The following is a 24,550-nucleotide window of genomic DNA, read 5'->3' on the forward strand; positions in this document are numbered from 1 at the left end:
ACATGCTCCACCCTGAAGATTTTTAGTATTCGTATTGACCTGGACATTGATTTGATGTTTTGAATTTGTGTGATATTCTAATTTGTTGATGTGAGATATCCTCCTTATTTTCGTATATTCGGCACGGTTGGAATGCTTAAGTCTTTTTTAGGTGCATTAGTATAGAATCTTAAGATTTGTCATGACATGTTTGAATAATTTGTTCATAAGCCAATAACAATATACATCCATATTTTACACAAAAAATGACCAAAAGACCTAACTTATTTAAGCACTTTTTCATTTACTCATAGAATATTACGTCCAGTGGAGGCAATCTCTACATGTCATATTTATGGATCACATAGGCTCATAGAATTTTGTATGTCTGATTATCTATAATAAATGAATTAAATAAATAAAAAATAACATACAGCAATCAACACAATATAAGATCAATCTGGCTTATTTCAATATTTTATTGGATTATTAGAATTATTTATTTTACTAATAGTAAAAATAATTTTTATTCATTTTTTTTACTAAGGTCATTGTAGAGAACTTCATGCAACTGCAAGAAATAATTCTTAGACTTATCAACTTCCCGAAGGGTAAGGTATAGTAAAACGCAAAAAAATCTAAAATGATAAATTTTCCATATCTTTACGTTTCAGAAATTTTTGAAATTTTGGGCATACCTTTTTTTGGTGTGGATGTATGTATGTTTAGATACAATTTTTTGTCCATGATATCGTGAACGATTTAAACCGGTTTGCATATTAAAACAGCATTGAATTAGCATTGACAAGGAGCGTGCTGATTAGGTTTTGGCAAAGGCAGGCCCAGCCGTTTTGAATATACGGGACAAGAAGTGTCAAAAATTGTATATCAGTTTTTGAGGAAACGGAGCGTCCGATGTGAATGATTCGAAAAACATTTTACTTGCAAGAAATAACTGATTAAATTTTTGGTAAGACAGGGCTAATCAGTTCTGAAATACAGTTACAGAGAAAAAAATTAGACATAAGATATGCACATTAATATCGGATAATTTATAGAGATTTTGAAAATAATTGTTAATGGTTGATACCGTACCAAGATTTTTAATTTTCAAATTCACATATACGGTTCAAACAAATTTCAAAATCTTTTTCTCAATTTTCCAAAAATATACGAATTTTATACTTGAAATATAAATATATTTTTATTATTTTTTTTTAGTTATTTTACTTTAAATATAAATATTTAAGTACGAGTATAATCTTTGTATATTTTTGGAAATTTGAAAAAAAATTGTTTTCAATATTTTGCAAGAAATTTACAATTCAGTTTTAGATATGTACATATTTTATTTGCATTATTCTAAGAATACAACATCAGATGATTAATTCGGCATCTTGTTGATAATGTATACATTCTCCAGTGTTTTGTGTAATACGATCGTCATAGTATAATATAGGAACGATACATATGTAGTAATATAATCATTCATATGTTAAAAAAAATTAGTTGACTGTTATTAATAATTAATATTTATTGATTATTATTTTTTTTACTCTAGTATTAAATTCTAGTGCGAAAAAATCCCGCAATTTGCCTTTAGGCACGATGCCATACACAACTAGTTTACTTTATTTAAGTTACCGACATGTGGATAAGTTTGATAGGCTGTCTAATGGTTGGGTTAATATGGTTGTGGATTAGCCTGATGAGGCCATGAGTTTTCCTAAAATTAACCTAATTTGATTCAATTTTAGTACCGAATGAATAATCTGTCTACAATTGACGTACAGTATCGACTAAAACGGCATGTGAAGATTTGTATAAAATTTCGGTAAAATTATTTAGGTTCGGTTCCGTGCATTTAAACGGTAAAACCAATAATAATTACTACAAGTGCATAACAATAAGCCACACTCTAGCTGCCAGAGCTAAGTCGTTCGCTGGGATCGACACAATGGTGTCTTCATACATTTCGCGGATCAATAGATCGATGTAAACCTTCCATAAAGAACTAATTCCATTGGTCGTGGTCATATAAATCCGTTGCCGATAATAACTCCTCGATCGAATGCTTTTTGTCTTTGCAAAACCATAAGCAGTATCGATCGGCAGTATCGGCCGTCGTCCATATAATATAACGTCGATGACGGAGTCTTCGTATCGTAAATACTCTGTTTTATTAACGCCGAGCGCCGCGCCGCGCCGTACGTACCATACGAATCGCGGTGATTTAGAGTTCGCAATATATATGTGATATTCATTCGCTTTGTTTATTAATTGTATTTATTGTTCGTGATGAAACAACTGTCGTAGGGATCCTGGACAGGTGTTAACAACCTTTGGAAATATACACTTTAGTCCACTTTTTATATACATACGAGAACGATATGGATTTTCCCAACTAGTTTTTACTACTGGTTTCTGCACATACGTTTGATTTTGATGAAAGACACTTAACAGTAGTGGATATACTCCCATTCGTAATAATTTAAAAAAATAATATAAATGTAATGGTCAGAATACAAAACACGCAGTTGTAGTAAATTACCCATGCTACTACATTGTATGCTCGAAATATCCTTGACAAGCCCAGCAAGCGTTAATAAAATTCATTGTTAAACCACAAAAGTCTCAAAGCTAAGCCATGTTTTATGTTGCACTATGCAGTGGCATTGAACAAGTCGTAAAATAATGTTATCTAGGATTACAATGTCATATTGAGGGCGAGCTGATAAAAAGGCTAGGAATCACGCAATCTTCGGCAGTTGTCATTTAGTTTTCATAAAGTTCAGATCAGTATGAGTCAAACGTAGTTTAGTTTTCTATAAAGAATGAGCTCCGTAGTACTTTATTATCAATGGAGTCGCATTCAAGTTTAGTTGTTGAGTTATGAAATAAACAAATATATCAAACGTCTTCGTCTGTTTTACTGATCAGCCTCCACAATTTGGTAACAGCTTTGTTAGCAGGAGAAAAAAGCTATAAATTGTTGGCGTCATCGGTGGACCTTCTTGGATGTTCCAGCAGTACATGGTGACTGCGGTGCAAACTCAGCACAACAATATACATAAACAATTTTATAACCAGTGGTTACTACCGATTTCTGGTTTTTCCTGCACATACGTTTGATTTTGATAAAAAGCACTCAATACTCGATACTGTGTAGTATCGATATTACTGACGCGATATTTTAGTCTCGATATTTTGTGTCGATACTTTTCTCAATACTCGGTATCGATACTTTGCAATCAGCGCGTCTCCTTATCAATAGGAATCGAATGAACCGTGTTCCCAAAATCGTCGACGAAAATTTGTATCCAAAAGCACACACACACGCACATCTATTTTTCTAAGGTATGCCAAAATGTTCAGAAATTTTGAAACGCAAAGATATATAAAACAATTTATTTTCGATTTTTGCGATTACCATAACTTACCCTACGGAAAGTTAAAAATAATAAAAATTAGACAACGACTTTTATATATATTCACAAAAAATCACTGTATTTGTAGGAATTATATAAACTGCATCGTTATAGTATCGTATTGCATCGTTATAGTATATATAAGTTAGCTTTAAAATTTTAGCTAGAATTAAAATTAAAATATAAATGATTTTCGATATGTGGTACTCAACTGAGCATTGGCATTGGATTTATATAAAAACAAAAATGTCATGTCATTTCTATAGTTTTGTAATAAATAAATTTTAATATATTTTTATACAGATGTTAATTATCTTTTATAAATTTATCCATTCTCATATTTTCAATTCTAAAATATAGTAGATAATTTTGAGATTTAGAAACATATTTTTTTTTTTAAATTTTGAAGCTTTTTGAACGTTTTGAAACCGTTGGATCTGGGTTCCCAAAAAACTAATAAATCTATCATACTGTCAACACAAACATGTTTTTTAATCAGATTGCTATTTCTTGCACTTTTTGCTATGTATCTCCGCAAGGCAGGACCTGCTTTATCCAAAAACTTATCAGCACGTCTCCCGTTTAACACAAAAAAATGTTTTTTGAACCATCAATCAAAATATTGTATCCAAACATATGTACGGTAGGTTAATGATCAATAAAAATGAATTAATGATTAAGAGCAATTGTTTTAAATGTTTTCAAATAGTTTTTTATTTGAAATCCGGAAACTTTCATTATTTTATATTTTAAATCAACACAAGTAAATGTTTTTTTCAAATATTTGTTTGTCTATGATTTGTAACTCATAAGTTAGCGCAAGGAATAAAAATTAAATTTAATTATACTGCAAAAACCGAAGAAACCACATCACAAACGTATCGTGTTTGTTCATAACTAAATATTAACTCTTTAATAAAAATATAATTGAATAAACTATTTCTTGCCAAAATATCATGTGAAATAGATTCGGTTTTACTTGAGCATCACTTTGATTAGATGAATTTTTTGTTCACCTTTTCTAATTACTCAAATCGAAGTCTTGGAATCAGACGCATGCCATTATAAAATTAATATTGCTAAGATGGACGTATGGTAGAATTTGTGAGGAGCAATTCCATATACCATTCGCAATAATTTTTTTGCTCACAATCAGAATAATGCACGTATAAGTACAAACAAGAAATAATTTAAATGAAAATGGTACCATTGAATGGATCGAAGGTAACGCCGGCCACCCATATCGCCACATGAGTTCATTTCATATGCATGATTGCGCATCAATAAAATCTATAATATGGTACAGATGCTGGTACTCGGCAGATTGGTAGCATAACATCATCAGATCATCAGATCATCAGATCATCAGATGATCGGATGAGATCCTTTTCTTCTTCTGTTTCTGATTTGTTCAATCAGGTAGTTTTAATTTGCCATTATGTGATTGTTCACTTTTTGCTTTCAATACAATCTAAATGAATGCGATCCACTACTGTGGCGTACGCAACACTGTAATAATAATGTTGAAGGTTTGAGATGAGGGCAAGGTGGATAAGAAATGATGTATGATATTAGTTGGAATAATATAGAAATTATTGAGATGTATCTGAAGGTTTTGTAACGGTCGTAATAAGACTTGCATTTCCCTACTTGAGATTAAAAATATCGAATACGGTATATATCGGAAAGTAAAGCCGACTTTCGAGAGCAATACTTCGTAAAAAATGAAGTCAATAATAATGTTAGGTATAGTCATAATTTTTCGTAACTACTGAACCTACTTATAATGACCGTAAATATTTCATTCTAGTTCGGCCTATTAGATACTAATACCCTTAGAATTTAATATTGATTTCCACTAAAAATGCTTCCCTATGCAAAACTAGTATACCGGTGTTTCGAAAAACCGGTATACCGGAGACGTTAATACCGGTATCATTTTATAGAATCGGTATTTCCGGTATTGAAAAATAGGCGATAATTGATTTAAACATTTAAACTTTTTGAATTCAACATAATAAACCTTACCTCTGGGTGATATCTATATTTGTTCTACATTTATGCATATTAATCACAATAATTATTAAATGTTAATATTTTTTATATTTGTACGAGTACTTTCGGTTTCATTAACATTTTTGAAAATACTATTAATATCGGTTCTAAAACCGAAAATACCGAATTCCGGTATCGAAAATTTTTAGCGGTATTGCGTTCCCTAATCACTCGTGCTAAATCCATACTAAATTATTGCATCAGTATCAAGAATAGTTTTTTTATGTTCTGAACTGTTTTTATTGTTATGTTACAGACTTCTCATATTATTATTAAAATTTGTTTCTATAGGTAAAAATGCTGATGAACAAAACGTTCACAAAGGCTACCTAAGATTTATTCTCTTGGGATTTGATAAAACTTCGTATGATGATAGATTTTTATAGTCAAAACAAAGTATATAGGTCTATGAAAAGTAGTTTAATTTTAAAAATTAAATAAAGTTGATCCATTTCACCTCAAGCTTCGCTTAGCAAACTGCTTGTCTTCTCAATGCTTGTAATTGTTTCGGCTCTTACACGAAGTGTTAATGGCGTAATATAATATTTCTGTTGGTTCTAACATTGTGTTATATTATCCATGTGCCATTGTAATGTATTTTTGTTCTGCATTGTCTCCGAGAGCACGAGCTTTACTTGGCTTTCGCGACAACGAACAAATATTATATTTTCTCATTTGTCATAATTCAAAACAAACATTAAGCCTTAATAGATATTCTCGGGACGGACGTGCGCCAAACTCTACAGAATCAAACTAGATTAAAAAAATTAATTAAACAATTAACGAAATAAATACTAAAAAGTAGTAAATATAAGTAGCTCCGTATCAGTTGCTTAATTGCTGATGCAGAACTTGAATCAAATTCGTACTAATTTTTTAAGAGTAACTTCACATTTGACCATTTTATAATGAAGTCGAAAAAAAATTTAGGAAAAAAAATTTTGAACTAATGAAAAATGCAATTCATCATAAAATTCGTCAAAATGCAATCATAAATTTAATTCATCGATAAAAATTACTATGTCACTTAAATTTGTTATCAGAATTGGAAAGCAAGTATTTTCGCCCTATCTTATTTTATCCTATAATTTCAGGTATAACATTTATATTTATTGCATTAATATAAACCTATGACCCGCGATGGATAACGGATTCGTTTTATAATAATTTATGTGGCAGCATTCACATAAATTGAATAAGGCAAAAACACTAATTTCTTATACCTAATAAAGAAAATACATAATATGGTGTTAGGGTAATTGATATGTTTAATGTGTAACTTATAAATTAAAACCGCAGTATTAAACTTCTGGAAATAAACAAAATCTCAGTTCAGTTATAAATACACTTACAATACATAATGATAAAACGATATAAAGTAAAAAAAATGTTATAATGATGAAGTAGAGTGGAATTTTGACACTAGGCGATTGAAAATATATTTGTTCTACTAGAAAAAATTGTTCGCTTTTATTTTTTATTTTTGTCTATATTTAATATCGTTTTTTCTTGATTATTTTCCTATTTTTTCTACGAGTTGGTATATACAAACAAATTAATTTTATTACAATTCTGTTTTATGTAAATTTGTGAACTTGCAAAATTATTAAATGATTTGCTTAAAAGCACTTTATGATTTAGATAAAAAGATACATTGAAAAATTATTAATCGTCTTGTACATCTAAAAGTTTAAGTTACAATTGAAGACTGCTTATAAAAATTACATCATTTTTCTCTAAAATTTCCAAAAACATTTTTTTTGTTATTTTTAACAACTATAATAAATAGAAAATCGACTGAAACTTGAACAGAAAGCTAATAAAAAAATGTAAAAATTGTATTACTATAAAATCTCTTGACTCGAGTCAACCCGTATGTTTCTGAACTTTTTAGATGCATATTTTGTAAATCTTGAATTTACATTAAATTATGATAATTACAGGACAAAGTTTCAAATTAGGTATTTTATTTTACTAAAAAAGTGTAAAAATGGCGAACGCACATGTTGCGTTCGACGCCTGCCAGTGAAAACGGTCTCACGCAACATATGCGTGCTCAGCAGTAAAAGTGTTATTATCGAATGTGCAGTAATGGATTCAAATTGATCAGAAAATCAGTTTTTCTCTAATTGATATAATATATTTAAAAAATGTTACTAAAAAATATATACAGAGATACATAGGGGAAAGATGAACAAAATGGCATATATGGATAAATGATAAATGATATAGGTATTAGCTTTTACATACTAACGTCATAGAATAAGTAGTGCAGTTTAACCTTAAAATGCAATTTTGGTACAAATTATAATATTATATGTTTCATATCAATCAAATGTCAATATCGAATTTTATGAAGTTTCTACGTTCTTTATTCTTATTTATCCAAATTTTACAATTTTATAATTTAAAAGTTTCATTATTCAACTTCAAAGCTTAATATTGCCATCTTCTAATGATAGAACTAATGGATAATTGAGACTTTCGATTTATTGATTAATAATACAAATTTGTTAAAATTAAAATGCTAAAATCGAGCTTTAGTAGTTTTGGTTTACTTATTTAAACATTGAATGGTTTTATTGAAAATATTGAGGTTAAACATTTGAGACTGGGTATAATATCATTAAATAAATAAATGTAATTAGAAAACAAACACCATGTCATTTTGTCCGTACAGAACATATACAAAATATCTTGATCATCAAATATTGCAAAATTGAATGTGAAAGTTTAGTTTAAAATAATATTAATGAAAAATATTCTTCCAGTATGTCCATGGTATAGAGAAACTAGTCCAGATATTTTTCCCCAACTTCGGCCCTGTGTTTAATACAAACGACGGCGTGTAATTGATATAATTATTTAAAAAATGCAAAAAACACACATATATTCAACAGTTGGTTTTCAAATGTTGCTCAAGTGTGTTAGTAAATAATATACTCCCAGATTGTGAGCCTGGTGCAACCATGATACAGGAAAACTAGTTCGGAGTGTTTTCCCCCAAATTCTGCCCTGTGTTTAATACAAACGACGGCCTGTTCGGCGTAACACCTGGAATTCTGCGATGCGTTTGTTCGCTTTGTGCATTATTTTCAGAGATTATGAGAGTGTTTATGTATTTGCCGGAGACAAGTCGAGTCAAGTGTTTGCGGTGTTTTAACTTTTAACGCGATATCGCGGACTCGGAACGAGACTAATGCTCATAGTAACGCGCTAGTGCCGAGACGAGACGAGACGAGACGAGAGCTCGGCAAATAAAAATTTGCAAAATGGTCCATAAAAGCGAATTCACAATTCGTTTGCATTCGCTAAATGCCAAAGAGATTAAATGAAATACATACACGCATGGTAGAATATTCAGACTGTTATGTAAAATTATCTCACTGTTAGTACGCGGAATTAGTATAGGAACTTTTTGCAGAGCATTGAGCTTTACTGTAATATTTTGCAATTTACCTTTTTATCCAAATGTTAAATTTATAGAATAGTTTCATTCATTCATAAAATTAATGTTTGAATTGGATTCTGATAAATTGTTGACGTACAAAGATTTATATCCTTTAATAGAATTGATCAAAAATAAAAATTATGCTTCGTAATTTGATTTTAATTTCACGATCAGTTCTCAATGTAACAGGAGACTCAGAAAATGTGGCATATAGAGATCTGCCTTCGCCTTACTTATAAAATCATTCACTGAAGTAGTTTCTGCTTAAAAATAATATTAGCTTTATTCTAATCTTATATTATAGTATAATATATATAAGACTTATAATATCATAAAAAATGTATTATTTTAATTACTAGTTGTAACGTTGACAATAAAAATTAAGTCCATAGTACACTGCAATGAAATTTATAAAAACACATTTTTATTAAGAATAACTTACAGCTTCAAAAAAAGTTAGAAATGTATTTATGGATTTTCATATCCAATTTTAATCTAGTTGTAATACTGATAAAAAAAATTATCAAGAGCACACTTTATTGAAATTTATTAAAATGCATTCAGAGTGATATGAAGTCAGACATATACATTTTTGGGTCTTTTTTGATGTTCTGTTTATTTATCTATATCTACATAAGTCTTTGAATCACTTATTCTTAAAGAATAAAAACCAAGAACTACAATAAACACGATATCTAAGAACTACAGACACTATTGCAATTTATTTAAAAAAGGCAAAGTCGATTTTTACATACTACAATACCTTTAAAATATGTCACTAAGACTTTTTTTCATTTTTCTATCAATTTTAATAGTTGTTACTTGCTAAACAATTATGTTGTTCGAAACAAATTTATTTGATTTTAGAAAAAAATTATAATTATTTCTTCAGTGTATTAGGATTTGCATACTAATGTCATGGACTAAGTAGTGCACTTTGACCTTGAAATGCAATTTTTGTACAAATTATAATACTGTATGTTTTACTAAGTTTCTACTTTCCAATATTTATTTATCAAAATTTTTCAATTTTAGAATTTAATTTTCATTTTACAACTTTCAAAGCTTAATTTTGCAATCTTCTAATTATATAACTATATATTTAAGACTGATTTATTTATTAATAATATAAATTTAATAAAATTGAAGTCTTTGGTATAAAATCATAAAGTCGAGCTTTTAGTAGTTTTGGTTTACTACTACACCTTTTTATAAAAATAAATGTGGCCCTAATGATAAAGTGATAGTTTAATAATATCAGTGCTGTTTTATCCCTAGTATTTGTAATATACTTAGTTTTTATTTTAATAGCAAAAATTGTTACTTGTATGCTTTATTAAACATAATTAATATATATCAACATCAAAAATTTTGTAAGAACATAATAAAATTGGTCTGTTTTTACGAGTTTTTGGAGTAGAAGTTGTTAGCCAATTATCTTTAACATTCTCAATTTTAATTTTTGTTGGCATCAAATGTACTATATACTGCAGTTTTTGCGATAGAGAGCCATAATACCATTTTGTCCATTGTATAAGTTAGGAATTTTGTCTGAAAATTTTAAAAAAGGAATAAAAAATCAAAATTCCATCAAACACCTGACAACTGCAGTAAAACTGATCGAAATCACTAGCACTGACATATGTTCATTAACTATAATAAAAATCTTTTTAAATACCAATAAATAAGTTAACATAAAATATGAAAAAATCACCCTCAAATTAGAATTTTGAAAACGCGATACACGTTTGAGACGATTGCTACAATAAGATTGTGACAATGACGCTAAACATCTGACAGGATTTTGATTATGGCTTATGCAGACGTTAGTAAAACTAGCCATCTTTTTACAATTGAATACCAATAAGAATACATGCATTCTAATAAGCTATTGCGATCAAATAGATCTCAAAATGTTTAAGTTCATAAATATGGCTTGCTTAGGTAACTCTCCAATTAGAGCACTAATTACTTAAAGTAAATCAATGGGTTGTATCTTCTTCAGTCACTTCCTTCCTGAATTTTTATGACATAGTAGATATAGCAGTCGGTTAAAATGACATATGCATCTAAACAAATTATTTAAATAAGGCCTCTGTGTCATTTTGTTCATATGTCATTTGTCTGTATTTCCCCAACTTTTGAATATTAGATTAATGTCTTATTGTTAGTTACTGCGTGGTGTTTTGGATCCACAATTTTGATGGCAATATTTGTTCATCATTTCAAAATGGGCCTGTATTTTGAAATTTCGATCTCCTGACATGTCAAAGAGTTGTCGTCGTGGACGACAGCGTCTCCTGCCGTACGTGACATTCATGGGACGCGTCGCATCAATGTTACGATGGTTCGGTGTCCATCATCAACTCAACATGAAGAACTCGCGGTAGCCGCCGATGTTATGCAGAAGACGCGCCGCCGCCGCCGCCGTCCCGAATAAAACGAAACAATCGAAATCGGAGACATTGCCTCTTTTGTTCTGCAGACGTCGGCCTCTTCGATCACCTTTGATGCGTGCGCGTTTTTACTTTTATTATTATATTTCTGGTGTTTGCTGCCGCTTCGAAATAATGCTAAATTCTTTGTCAAATCAAATCGACGGCAGATCGGGAAATAAAACAGATAAGATGGTTGTCTTTTTTTAACTTTCCGAAGGCGAAGAAAATCCTATTCGCTAATTTTGTGTTATCTCGACTTTTGAAGTCATTTTGAAGCGAATGAGACCAAATTTGGAAAAATATGTATGTGTGAACGTGAGCTGATTTTTGACTGTTTTGATTTCAAAAACTTAAAAGCCATTTGATGTAAAGACTAATGTTTATCAGTTTAGCACGACGACTACTCAAACCGATTCTTCATAATTAGAAGAAAATTGTCAAATTTCTTGTCCACGTTGTAGCCCACAATCTTGAATCGATTTTACAAATTCAAAAACTCTGTGATTGATGTTGGCTGGAAATCGTGCTGATCAGTAATTCAATTTTAGATAAAAGACTATTTTGATGAATCTTTGTAATGTAGATCTTTGTAGATAATAGATTTTGTAGTCTGGAATAACATACCGAAATCGTATAAGCCTACGATAAACGGTTGATTAATAAAAATTCATCGAAGTTTAAAAGTCCGACGCCAATTCAAGCGATTTTAATCTATTGTCTTGAGACAAAATGCTTCTTACAACTAGTTTGATACATATTGATCACAAGACCTAAGTTTGACAAAATTACCGTACTACTTAAATATAAGTAATGCTTCAAAAAGCTGCTGCTGGACATGTAATATATGCGTTCAATTCAAGCGACGATGACAATTCAGAAAATTACTTACTTACTCAATATAAAATGTTTATGAATAAAGGAGTAAAAATTTCGCCTGTTTTTAATAGAGAATTTTGTAGGGATATTTATTTTCAAAATACTGGTTAATTTAGGTCATATTAGTATTATAAAATTTCGTGCTCTATAAAAATTTTCCCAAGCCTATATTAAGTTTTAAATACTAATCGATACTGTTTTTAATATTTGTGCCTATTTTATTAAAGAACAACAGCAAATAACGATAAATAAAGAAATTTGAGACGATATTAGCATTATAAAAAAATACGGACTTACCAATCGGGTGGGCCGAAGCATTTGTTTCTGAAACAAAAAGAAATATATTATTCATTTATTTAAAATACATATTCGGACGTAAAGTGAATAATAATGTAATTTTTTTCACTTTCAATGGCGCAATATTTTCACTAATAGATATTATAAAATTAATTTACTGATTTCATGCTGGATTTACTGAATTAAATGTGTATAAACTGCGCTTTATATATATATATATATATTAAATATAGTAGAAAACTCGAAAATATAGCGGTAATTATTAAAAAAATCCAAAAGTTCGAAAGCTTCAATTTATGATATCTAACTTCTATAATTTTAGTGAGTTGAAAAAAATTTAAATTAACAGTTTCATGAACATGTCTATATTTTTGGTAGATTGTGACAAAAAGTAAAAACTTAATTGTTATGCATTTTTGCAAAATTCTATAACTTTTGAATAAAAAAATTAATTATTATCTATCCAACAGTAAAATATATTTTTTACCAATTTGGGAGAAATACAGGAGTTGCAATTTAAATCAGTGCACCACATTCATTGTCCAGATGGTATTATTTTGTCAATGACATCTAACATTGTATTAAATTAAAAGGTGACCATATACATAATAGTTGCGGTCAACAAACATTTTTTACTCAGGATGGCACCAAACTGATTACAATTCTTGGCGAGTTTTCAATGAGACAGACGACCGTATTGTTCTAACTTTTGATATGTTCGAAGACTATTAATAAACGAGCACGTTCCTTCGGATAATTCAAGGAATGGATAACATTTTATTCATAATAAAATTTAACAATGTCATAAATAGTTCAATTCTCGTAAAGAAATGAACAATTTGATATCGACCGAATCTGGTAAAATTCAGAATAATTTGCAATAGGTTCTTAAAATCAAAGTTTATTCTATGCTATGGAAATATAAGATGTTACTATATAAAGATTGAACATGGTTTTAAAAAGCCAATTATCAGAAATAATGCTACATTGTAAGTTTTGGATAACATCAAAATGACTAGTTTAGAAATTAAATGTACCCAAATATCCAAATGTACGCATATGTTTTCCTACAAATACTACACAAATCTTAGTTCAGTTTACTGTAGTAATAAAAAACCATATAAAATAAAAATTATTTGGATAATTGTTAAAAGATTCTAAAAGAGAATTATATATATATATATATATATATATATATATATATATACCCCAAGTTCGATTTTCCCACACAATACATAATATGCAAATAATCTGTTTATGGTATTGATATTGAATTTTGGCACATACCAAATTAAATTTGTCAGTCAATATCATATGCAAGGTGACTACAAATTCATCATATTTGCATTGAAAAGACCCAAATGTAGCACTTACAAAAAACGTTTCGCTTTTTATAGTCGATCGCCAATCTACATATTTCAATCGAGATATGAATAACAATTCATATGAGTAATACATATTTTTTTGTTTTTGACTGGTGAATGGGAAATTCCTTACTTGGATGAATTATCAATAATTTCTCAATAACTTCTGTAAACATGTTATGTTTTGTTCTTCTATAATAATTCAATTTCACTAATTGTTTAAATGCACATGATAAATAATGTTATTGTGACTAATATCAATAAATTTATTGATTACAAAGGATTGTTTGACATTTTGATCTTTTAAAGAACAATGTTTTCTGTTAGGTCAATTATTTTTTAATATGTTCATTTTGGATGATTATTGATATTTTATTTTTGATGGTAACTTAAATTGCTTATTGGAGCAAGTTTTTTTTTATTTCTTATTTATTTATTTTTCTTTATTTGTACTTCATTTTTATTTATTAATTTATTATTATTTTTTTTGTTTCTTTGTTTCTTTCTGTGAATTTTTTTCATTATTATGTGTAATTTAGCCCTGCAAATTATAGAGTTCTGTCAATAAATCTGATTGTTGTATAATATTGAATGAATAAAAAGAAAAGTTTCTTTGCAATGATACTTTCCCTAAACTGCATGACTTTTTAGAAAGCGACTAATTTTTATCATATTTATATTATGTATGTGATCAATATTTGATTTAGGAGTGACTTATGATATTTTATTGTAGTAATGGTGAAACGATTTTTTTTTCACTTGGCAATATAAAATCATCTACATACTCACGGAGAAATAGATATCACCACTGATTGATATTTGATCAGGATAGGGAAGTAAGTCTGAACTTTAAATAAAACTCTATGCAATTTTATCATTTATAATTTACTTGAGCATCTGGAAAATAGAATTGCGTTGAATTTGAAAAAAAACAACATATTTTTGGTTTAAGTTTTATATTAACATTTTCACAATCAAATATAGAAAATTTTCGTTAATAAATAATCCACATATGATGGTAAGATCCAATTTAATTTATCAAAATTGTAAAGGCTTGCTACAGGATATCTACCTTTTAGAACTTTGTTTATGCAAAAGAAATGGAACACCTTGAAAATTCAAAGATGTCGAAATAAATTACCCAAAGTGTTAAAAATCGGATGATCTACAACAACATCGTTATCAGCACAGTAAAAGATGGAATACAAACTTATTTAGAAAAGTACAAAAACCGCCTCAAAGATCACCCAAACTCTTTTGGTAGAAAATTCCGCCAGAACAATACCAGGAACAGATAAAAAAAAGAAAATTTATTTTAAATAATTTCTGTCAATGGTCAGGTGATTTTGTATTTTCAAATCGTATATTTATTTCTAAAATTTCACTTGCCCTTTTAGGAAGATGTAAAAATTAAATTATAATACAAAAATCTGAAATTCAATAAAGAAAAAAAGTCCAAGCCATCTCTATAATATTCCATTTCAAATCATTTAGTGTAAAATAAAAAAAACTAATGGTGTATGGCATCGCGAAAAAAAATGAAATAATAAAAATTTCTTTCCCAAGAAGCAATCGTTTATTCAACACAAGCAGAAAGTTTTTTAAAACATTGAAATCGGGTGTTTCGTTCTCTCAAAAACTGTCATTTCCAAAACCGCGAGACCTGCCCCTGCCAAAATATAACCACCACTTCTCCCCACTTTTTGCTCCATATGTCCAAGGTCGCTGGACCTGTCTTCATCAAAAACTAATCAGCACGTTTCCTCATCACCAAGAATCGAACGTTTTTTAAGCCATTTAAATTTGGTAATCCGTACGCATAAAATGGCCGACGTAAAATTGTCTCCACACATACACACACATATATTTTTTCTGAAGTATGCCAAAATGTTCAGAAACCTCTGCAACATCAAGATATGTACAAATTTTCATTTTCGATTTTTGGCCCATTACTATAACTCATCCTATGGAAAGTTAAAAAATAGGTAAATGACAAAAAAATTAGCAAATCAAATTTTCTGCCAAAATCATGAACGGAGAACCTCGAAAACGTTAATAAAAATTCTTCTAGAGTGACATTTAACATTTCTCCTGAACCGTATTAAATGACGATCGATTATTTCCATGTTAATGTGATGATCGTGCAAGAAAATGCTCACATGAATGACTAATTAAAAGATTTTCGAAATATTTAAGCCATTGGAGATAATGAAAAATAAGCATCAAATTATTTCAGCATATCACGTGCGTGTATTGTTCTCGTCTTTATCGGCTCTGATGAGTATCGAATAATATCGAATAATATCGATAATGAACAATGGCTATATCGGTATTATCTTTTACTCTACGATTGGAACACAATGCTATACCGAATACAATGGACAATTTTTACGCCGGTCTTAGAAGCCATGGGAAGATCTTTGCATGAACTTTGATATCTACACTCTTGTGCCCTACAAGTCATAACACTATTATTATTATTACTATTATTAGAACTGGTATCATGATGGAGGCCGTTGCTGAATTAGAACATCCTGATGTGAGCAGGACAGGAGAAGGAGTGACGCACCAGTGACGATCTATTGCATTTTGCTTGGGACCCAATGATGGCATTTGGATATTCTTGAGATGTCGTTTCTAACATCGTAAAGTATAATGTACACAGTTTTCAATAGATTTATTTTATCATGATCTATGCAAAAAACGTTAAAATGGTTTTGGTGCAAGCCTAAGCCGCAAACCATAACTATATCAGAGTATATACTCTAGTCAGAGTAACAATTTAAGAATAGATTATTTCTGTCTGAATTATTAACTTTCCGTAGGTTAGGCAAGTTATAGTAATCGCAAAAAAATCGAAAATAATTTTTTTTATATATATTTACGTTCCAGAGGTTTCTGAACATATTGGCATACATTAGAAAAAAAATATGTATGCGTGTATGTATGTGTGTGTGTGCGCGGACACAAACTTTTGTCGACGATTTTGGGAACACGGTTACATTTCAATTAATCAAAATACATTCGATTGCTGTTGATAAGGAGGCGTGCTGATTAGTTTTTTGCATAGGCAGGTCTAGCCGTTTCGAAGATACGGGTCAAATGTGCCACAAGCGGTAACTCAGTTTTTAAAGGAACGGAGCATTCGATTTTAATAATTTGCAAAACATTTCACTTATATTGATAAGATATACAACTGATTAAATTTTCATGAAGGCACGTCTAACGGTTTCGGAGATCTAGTAAAAAAAGTAAAAAGAAAAAGCCATTAGGTGGTCAAAAATTATCATTAGACATATGCACATCAAATTATCAGATATTTTATAGAGATTTTAACAATAAGTATAAAATTTGTTTACAGTCTGATGGGTTCGTTACCAATTCGTTAGACGGCGACGCGGCGCTTACGCGGTTCCATATTTCATCTCTATGCAGTTAAAGCAGTACGATTGCTTTGAAATAAAGTTCAGAATTTCCAAAATATTTCGAAAACTTTTTTTTTCAAAAAAAGTAAATTTTTGTCAAATATTTATAGTTCATCAAAAATCTAACTTTTGCATAGTAAATTTTTCTCAATAATGTTAATCTTTTTGAAAAAAATAATTTTTAATACGGGAAGTTCCAGCAATTTGCCTTAAGGCACGATGCCCTGCGCCCCACCAGTTTTACTCTTTTTATTGGATCTGCGAAACCGCTAGACTTGCCTTTCCAAAAATTTCATTAATTCTTTATTTCGTCAATACAAGTGACATATTTTTTGAATCATTCAAATCGGGTAATCCGTTATCTCAAAAATTGAACTACCGTTTTTGGCACTTTTTGTCCCGTATCTTCGAAACAGCTGGACCTGTCTTTGAAAGAAAGAAACCGAATGTTTTTTGAATCATTCAAATCGGTTGAACCATAAAATCGTCGACAAAAAATTGTATCCGCACACACGCACACACACATACATCAATTTTTTCTAAGTCATACCAAAATGTTGAAAAACAAAAAAAGAAATATAAAAAATTTCATTTTCGATTTTTTTGCGATTATTATAATTTACCCTACGGGAAGTTAACAATGTGAATACAATAATTTTCATTATTTAAACATCTATTTTTACTGGCTTTATGAACTAGTACATTAGCCAAGTTTGTATTTTATAGATCAAATATAATATAAGTGCTTATATTTGGGCGACGACAATTACAAGAAAGGAAAAGATGATAAGATAAAAGATAATTGATATTCATTTTCGATATTTATTAAAAAACTTTTTTTTTCAATTTTGAAATATTTCGAAAATTTGAGCAAATCTATATACGTTTACAAGACAATCTATATATGTTTACCATAAATAAAAAGGTAACTAGTGGGGTGGGTGGCATCGTGCCTTAAGGCAAATTGCTGGAACTTCCCGTACCGTAACGAAACGGTCGAGGAATATTGAATGTTTTCAAATAGATTATTATAAATATTGTATTATTGTCTAATATTTATAATAATTATATAAACTGAATTGCAGAGTTGAAATTATTTGTTTAAAGTATATTAGAACTATAGTCAGAATTAAAAATAAAATCTGAATTATTTTCGATATACAAAAAATTAAAAAAAAAAAAAAAAAAAAAAAAATGGTACAAATTTTTTTTTTCCAAAATTAATTATTTTGTTAAGACAAGCAGAAAGTTCTTTGAATCAATTGAATCGGACGCTTAGTTCTCTCAAAAACTGCCATTTTTTGTACATTTAGCTCTGTATCTCCGAAATGGCTGGGCCTGCCTTTGCGAAAAACTAATAACCCTTTCTCCCAATCATTACTAATGGAATGTTTTTTAGATCATTCAAATCGGATGTTCCGTTCTCTCAAAAACTCGATTTCTATTTTCTGCACTCTTTGCTCCTTATCTCCGTAACTGCTGGACCTGTCTTTGCCAAAAACTAATCAGCTCTTCTCCTTATTAATAGGAATCGAATGTTTTTTAAACCATTCAAATCGGTTGATCCGTACGCCCGAAAACGTGGACGAAAATTTGTATCCATACATACATACATACACACACACACACACACACACACACACACATCCATTTTTTCTGAGGTATGCCAAAACGTTCAGAAACCTTCAAAACGTCGAGAAATGTAAAAATTTTCAATTCCGATTTTCGGCCCATTACAATAACTTACCCTACGGGAAGTTAAAAAACAAAATCTAATTTATATTCATTTTCGATATTTTTAAAAAAAAAATTTTTTTCAATTTTGAAATATTTCGAAAATTTGAACAAATCAAAAATTTGAATTTTATGGAAATTTTGAAGTTTTATATGTTGAAATCGCCTGTCTTCTTTAAAAACTAATCAATTCTTCACACAGGCAGCACAACCAATATGCTTTTTGATTTATTCTAATCGGATGCGCCGTTATCTAAAAAATTGGTTGTTTTTGCACTATTTCCGAATCTCCGAAACGGCTGGAAATGCCTTTGCCAAGAACTAATCAGCCCGTCTCACAAAGTTAATTCACAAGAAACAGGAATATTGGGATTATGTATAATTGCACAAAATTGAAAATCTATTAGTGAATAATCTTCTGAGGTAATCGTGCATATCTTAATCACTTATTATCTATAGCATTTTTTTTTGTTAACTTCAAGATGTTATCTTTAATTAAACTAAAAATTAAGTAATCGGCTCACCAGAAGTATTTTATAAAATAGTGCATCAAACTTATAAAGGTGCTGAATGACGAATATTATTGAACCAATGCTATGCTATAGATTTTTAATATTACAAAAGTCAATTCTTCATCTTCATATTTCCAAAATTCTCTATAGATACTTATCGTTTCATCCAATTTCGATCAAACGCGTCATCGCCATCAAACGTCTATTGTACGCGAAACTAAAAGATCGACCCAAGTCATAACTAATCTCATAATAAAACCATATTAAATCTATTGAACTCTGCGATTATAAAAAGTCATTCAAAAAATGATAAAAAAATCTGACCAGCACGAGCCGCGATATAGGAACATACGGTCGCCCAAGTAGAAGTGTCAGCGCGCATCAACTCGAAATATTCTAAATAGAAGAATCGGAGCCGAAAAAAATTAACACAATGAAATAGACAGAAAGCTGGAAAGGAATTTACTGGACTATAATGATGTTGAGCAAATTTTTCAAGATAAAGTTCACACTTCCAAATATTACAATTCCGTATGCAGAAGTTGCACACGATTCCTTACTATTGTCCATAATTATCTTATCAGATGGTCTATTTTTGAAATAGTTAAAAAGTGTAGATATTTTTGAAATAAAAAAGGGTCAACTGGTTGTGTTTTAATTTCAATTGAGAAATACATACAATACATAGAGAAGTGACAGAATTTTGTGTATTGACGACTATATTCGTCATGCGTACTAAACAGTCAGCATTTATTTTATTTTTTTTAATTTTCGATAGCAATCAGAATACAATCCTATGAACTATTTGGCTTATATTGTTCACTCATACACATACACATACACCATGAGCATTTGCTACTTAAATTGGAATTTTGAAGGAATAAACTAATTATCGGAAATATGAAGTTGTATCAAATATTTTGACGCAAAAGACATTTTACATTAAAGTAAGTTGCATGAGCTTCCTAAAATTTGAAATAAAATATTTATTTAATAAGAATTAGTTTTAGCTATTTAAGAAAATGTCATATGTAGCGCAATTAAAATTTAGGGTAAAATTCTGATAGAAATCAGGATGACCAATGAGCAAAATAATATCAAATATAAAATAAAAAAATATTGTGAAAAAATTGAAGATGACAGAAATTGAAACGATATTTATATATAAGGATGATAATAACAATAAATATGATAAGTGTATATGAAAATTATTTCTTGATCTCTTATATCAGACACACCTGCCTGACTTTGATATTGAAATATTATGTCAATAAAAGGAAAAGAAATGTTAACTTAATTTTGAAAATTGATTTAGCTTTTTAACTAAAACTATTCATACTTGAACTTTAAAAATTTTAATTCAATCCAGAAATCCAATTCGCTACTTTTCTATTATAATTTAAATACAAATTTCATTATTTAAAATTATGTGTTCCTTGAGCAGTATCATCAGTAAATTTGTTAATCTAGAGTTTCTGGAAGGCAACCCAGTGATTGACCATTTTCTTTCTAATGACATAATATGAGATTATTTCTAACAGAGACGTGAAATATCATTGCAGCCATCCCAAGAGTGCTATTTTCACTTGATATAATATTAGTTCTAAATTTTGAAGTGGAAACTGTTATTACTACTGATTGATATCAGGCTGTCCGAGGTGGGAATTGCATATCATAATATGTATGTATAAGACTAAAACTATTACTACTGAAGCATAATATGAAGTTAATATAACAGAAACAAAATTTGTCATGTGTTGATTTTTTTAAAGTAGATATTGGTTTAATTTTTTATGCAAAAAGCTATTTAAAGGCCGAGTTTTGAAAGTAGTGTTTCTTATACTTCAATCCCATATTTTAAATAATATAAATTATTTAAAATTGTGTACTTTAATAGCAAATACTTTTATTCATGTTTGTACTCTTACTATTTTTTTTATTAATTTAAAAATCAGAATATCAGAACTATGATATTTATTTCCTAACCTAGTATTTTTATAAGGTAACGCAGTAATTGCCGATATATTTCAAGTAAAGATGAAAATATAAATTGTATCAATGCCCATAAAGCGATTCTCACTTGAAATTATATTTAAGATTTATAATATCAGAGTAACATTTGATACCCCCACTGCTTGATATCTAGCTGACAACGGTGACTATCAAACTCAGAATCAGTTTTTAGCTGTTATCAGATTTTTTTCCATTAGAAAACCATATTAATCAGAAGAATTTTAAAAATCCTGGTCAATATTTCAAATTAGTTGATCTTAATAGAAGACGCCAACATCGATACAGTAAACAATAAAATAAATACAATCGCACTGAGGCAAGTTCAAAAGCCGTCTCTAAGACTACCCAAATTCACTCACCATAGGAAAAAAAGAAAGTTCGTAATACATCAGTCCAATTCAGAAATACTGTCAACTATAAGATAAATTTTATTTTTAAATTTTAAGCCCGTTACAAACGACGTCAGAATTTCTGGCAACATAATTTCTGTCAAGTTTTTATCGTAAGGTTAGCATGTATAAAGAAACTATTTTATTGGAATTAAATATAAAAAATATACGTATTAGAAAAAATCTATGTGATTGTGTTATCGCATATTTATAAGAATTAAACAGAATAATAATATTAAAAAATAATGAAATTCTAGAGTCATATTTTACAGTAATTAGTTTAAATACGCTCGCCTTACGATAAAGACTTGACAGAAAATATGTTACAAGAAGTACTGGCGTCGTGTGCACCGGGCTTTAAACTTAAAATTTTACATGATGTCTTTTTAGAATAAACGTGAAAATTATTGTATAATATCCAAAATATCTATTAGCAGTTTATTTTTCTTATAATGTATCATTTACCCACCAGCTCCATCACCAAAATCCGTGAAACCATTCCATCTAAAATCACAGTCTCAATCTTTTCATCTGTCAGACAATTTAACAGCACATGCGATTTGTGTCAAATCATCATCTACATGTGAACACATTTCTTGTGTCATGTGGAATGTTTGAGATCATTTCAAACAGAGAATGAACGAATCTCTTGTAAAAGTTTAAAAGTCTAAAAGACAAGAGAAAATAGTTTTCGATTGATTTTCGACTCTATGGAGTGTTGGTTTTAGTCTCGAGAGATACTGGTCGATTTTAGAGTAAGATTAGAGGTTCAAGTGATTTTTCGATGAGATCTTGGCGCCGACCTGGAAGGAAGGTGTTTTGATATAATAGATATTTGATATACTACTGATGGTGGATAGATTTTTCTCTATTTTGATTATAAGGTGATGTTATCTGTAAATATGAACTGTAGGGAAGATGACGTTTCAAAGGTTGGAGGAACTCTAATTTAAAGACACTGATGTATAACCAACTCGTTTATATAAGGTTTTCTCATCTGGAACTGCTATTAATAAAATATAAATTTCAATCAATATTTTTATTCAGATTTTAATTTTTTGTCATAAAATTATTTCTAATCTGGATTTGTTTTATTTATTATATAAGATATCTTATTTTGCTATTCAAGAATCCATCATAATATTCTCAGCTATAAAATTATATACCTATTTTTGTATGATATTTCTGTTTTTTTTTTAAATGTATTGAATTTAAAACTTTAATAATCACTTTATGAAATAAATTTCATTTTATTACTTTTGATACACGAATATCAACGGGCCACTTTTTTCATCTAAAAGGCCTTAAAAATCGATTAAAACTTAGTAAGAATTGGGGCATTAATCCAGGAGCAAGGCCTTTAAAATGTATTAAAACTTAGTAAAAATTGGGGCTATTTTAGTCCAAGGAAAAAACCTTATGATCGATTAAAACTGGGTGAAAATTGGGAATATTGGTATAGAAAATTGCCTTGAAAATTGATTAAAACCTAGTAACCATTGGGGCTATTAGTTCAGAAATAAGACCTGAAGAATCGACTAGAACTTAATAAATTTGGAGCTATTAGTACAGAAAAAGGTCCTAGAGAATCGATTAAAACTAAGTAAAACTTGGGGCTAATAGTCCAGCAAAAATGACCTAAAATTGATTAGAACTTAGTAAAAATTGAGGATATTAGGAAAAAGAATTCAAAATAGATTAAAAATGAATAAAAACTAGCATTGAAAATCAATTGAAACTTAAGTAAAAATTCGGACTATTATTCCAGGAAATAAGGCTCGAAAATCGAATAACTCACTAAAAATTGGGGATATTAGTCCAGAAAAGAATCCTCAAAAATCGATAAACATTTAATAATGTTGGGGCTATTAACCCAGGAAAATGGCTTTAAAAATCGATTATAACTTAATACTGATGTATAAATTTTTATATAATCTATATATTCAGATGTATTTCTCAGCTTAATCATACGTTTTATGATTATTGATTATACAACTAATTTTTTTTTTTGCGTGAAAAATCATATTACAGAATCAGTTTTTCAAAGAAGAGAGCATTAGGATTACAACAATCTTTTTACTTCCGTAAATAAATAATTAAAAACAGATATATACATATTATAAATGCACGGTTAATAATTGTACGGCGTTGTTTTTCAAATATCGTTAACAGAATTTCCGTTATAATTTTCAATTACAACGAAAATTAATATTTAATCGATCACAAATTATAGCAAAAAATATCTATTAGTAATATAAAATTTAATGAACCATATTATTTTTTTCAATTTATCGAATAACGTGAGATCCTATATATATTGACAGAGGTAACCAACCTAGAAAAAAAATATTTTGAAGACTGAAATCAATAAAATGTACGGTTGATTTGAATCATTTTAGAATTATTACTTTATTTTGCACAATAAAATTTCTTTAATATATTTTTTTGAATACTAAAATAGAAATGCTGTTAGCATACTAAATTATGTAATTTTTTTTTAAAAAAGGCAAACAGTATTGTCACCAGCAATGGAGACAAATGATTTATTTATACTTCAGGAAAAATTAAGACATTTTAATTTTTTTATAA

Source organism: Ctenocephalides felis, unplaced genomic scaffold (assembly GCF_003426905.1).
Source record: "Ctenocephalides felis isolate EL2017-DRISC unplaced genomic scaffold, ASM342690v1 CF-g0.4_SCAFFOLD_03572, whole genome shotgun sequence".
Classification (NCBI taxonomy): Eukaryota; Metazoa; Arthropoda; class Insecta; order Siphonaptera; family Pulicidae; genus Ctenocephalides; species Ctenocephalides felis.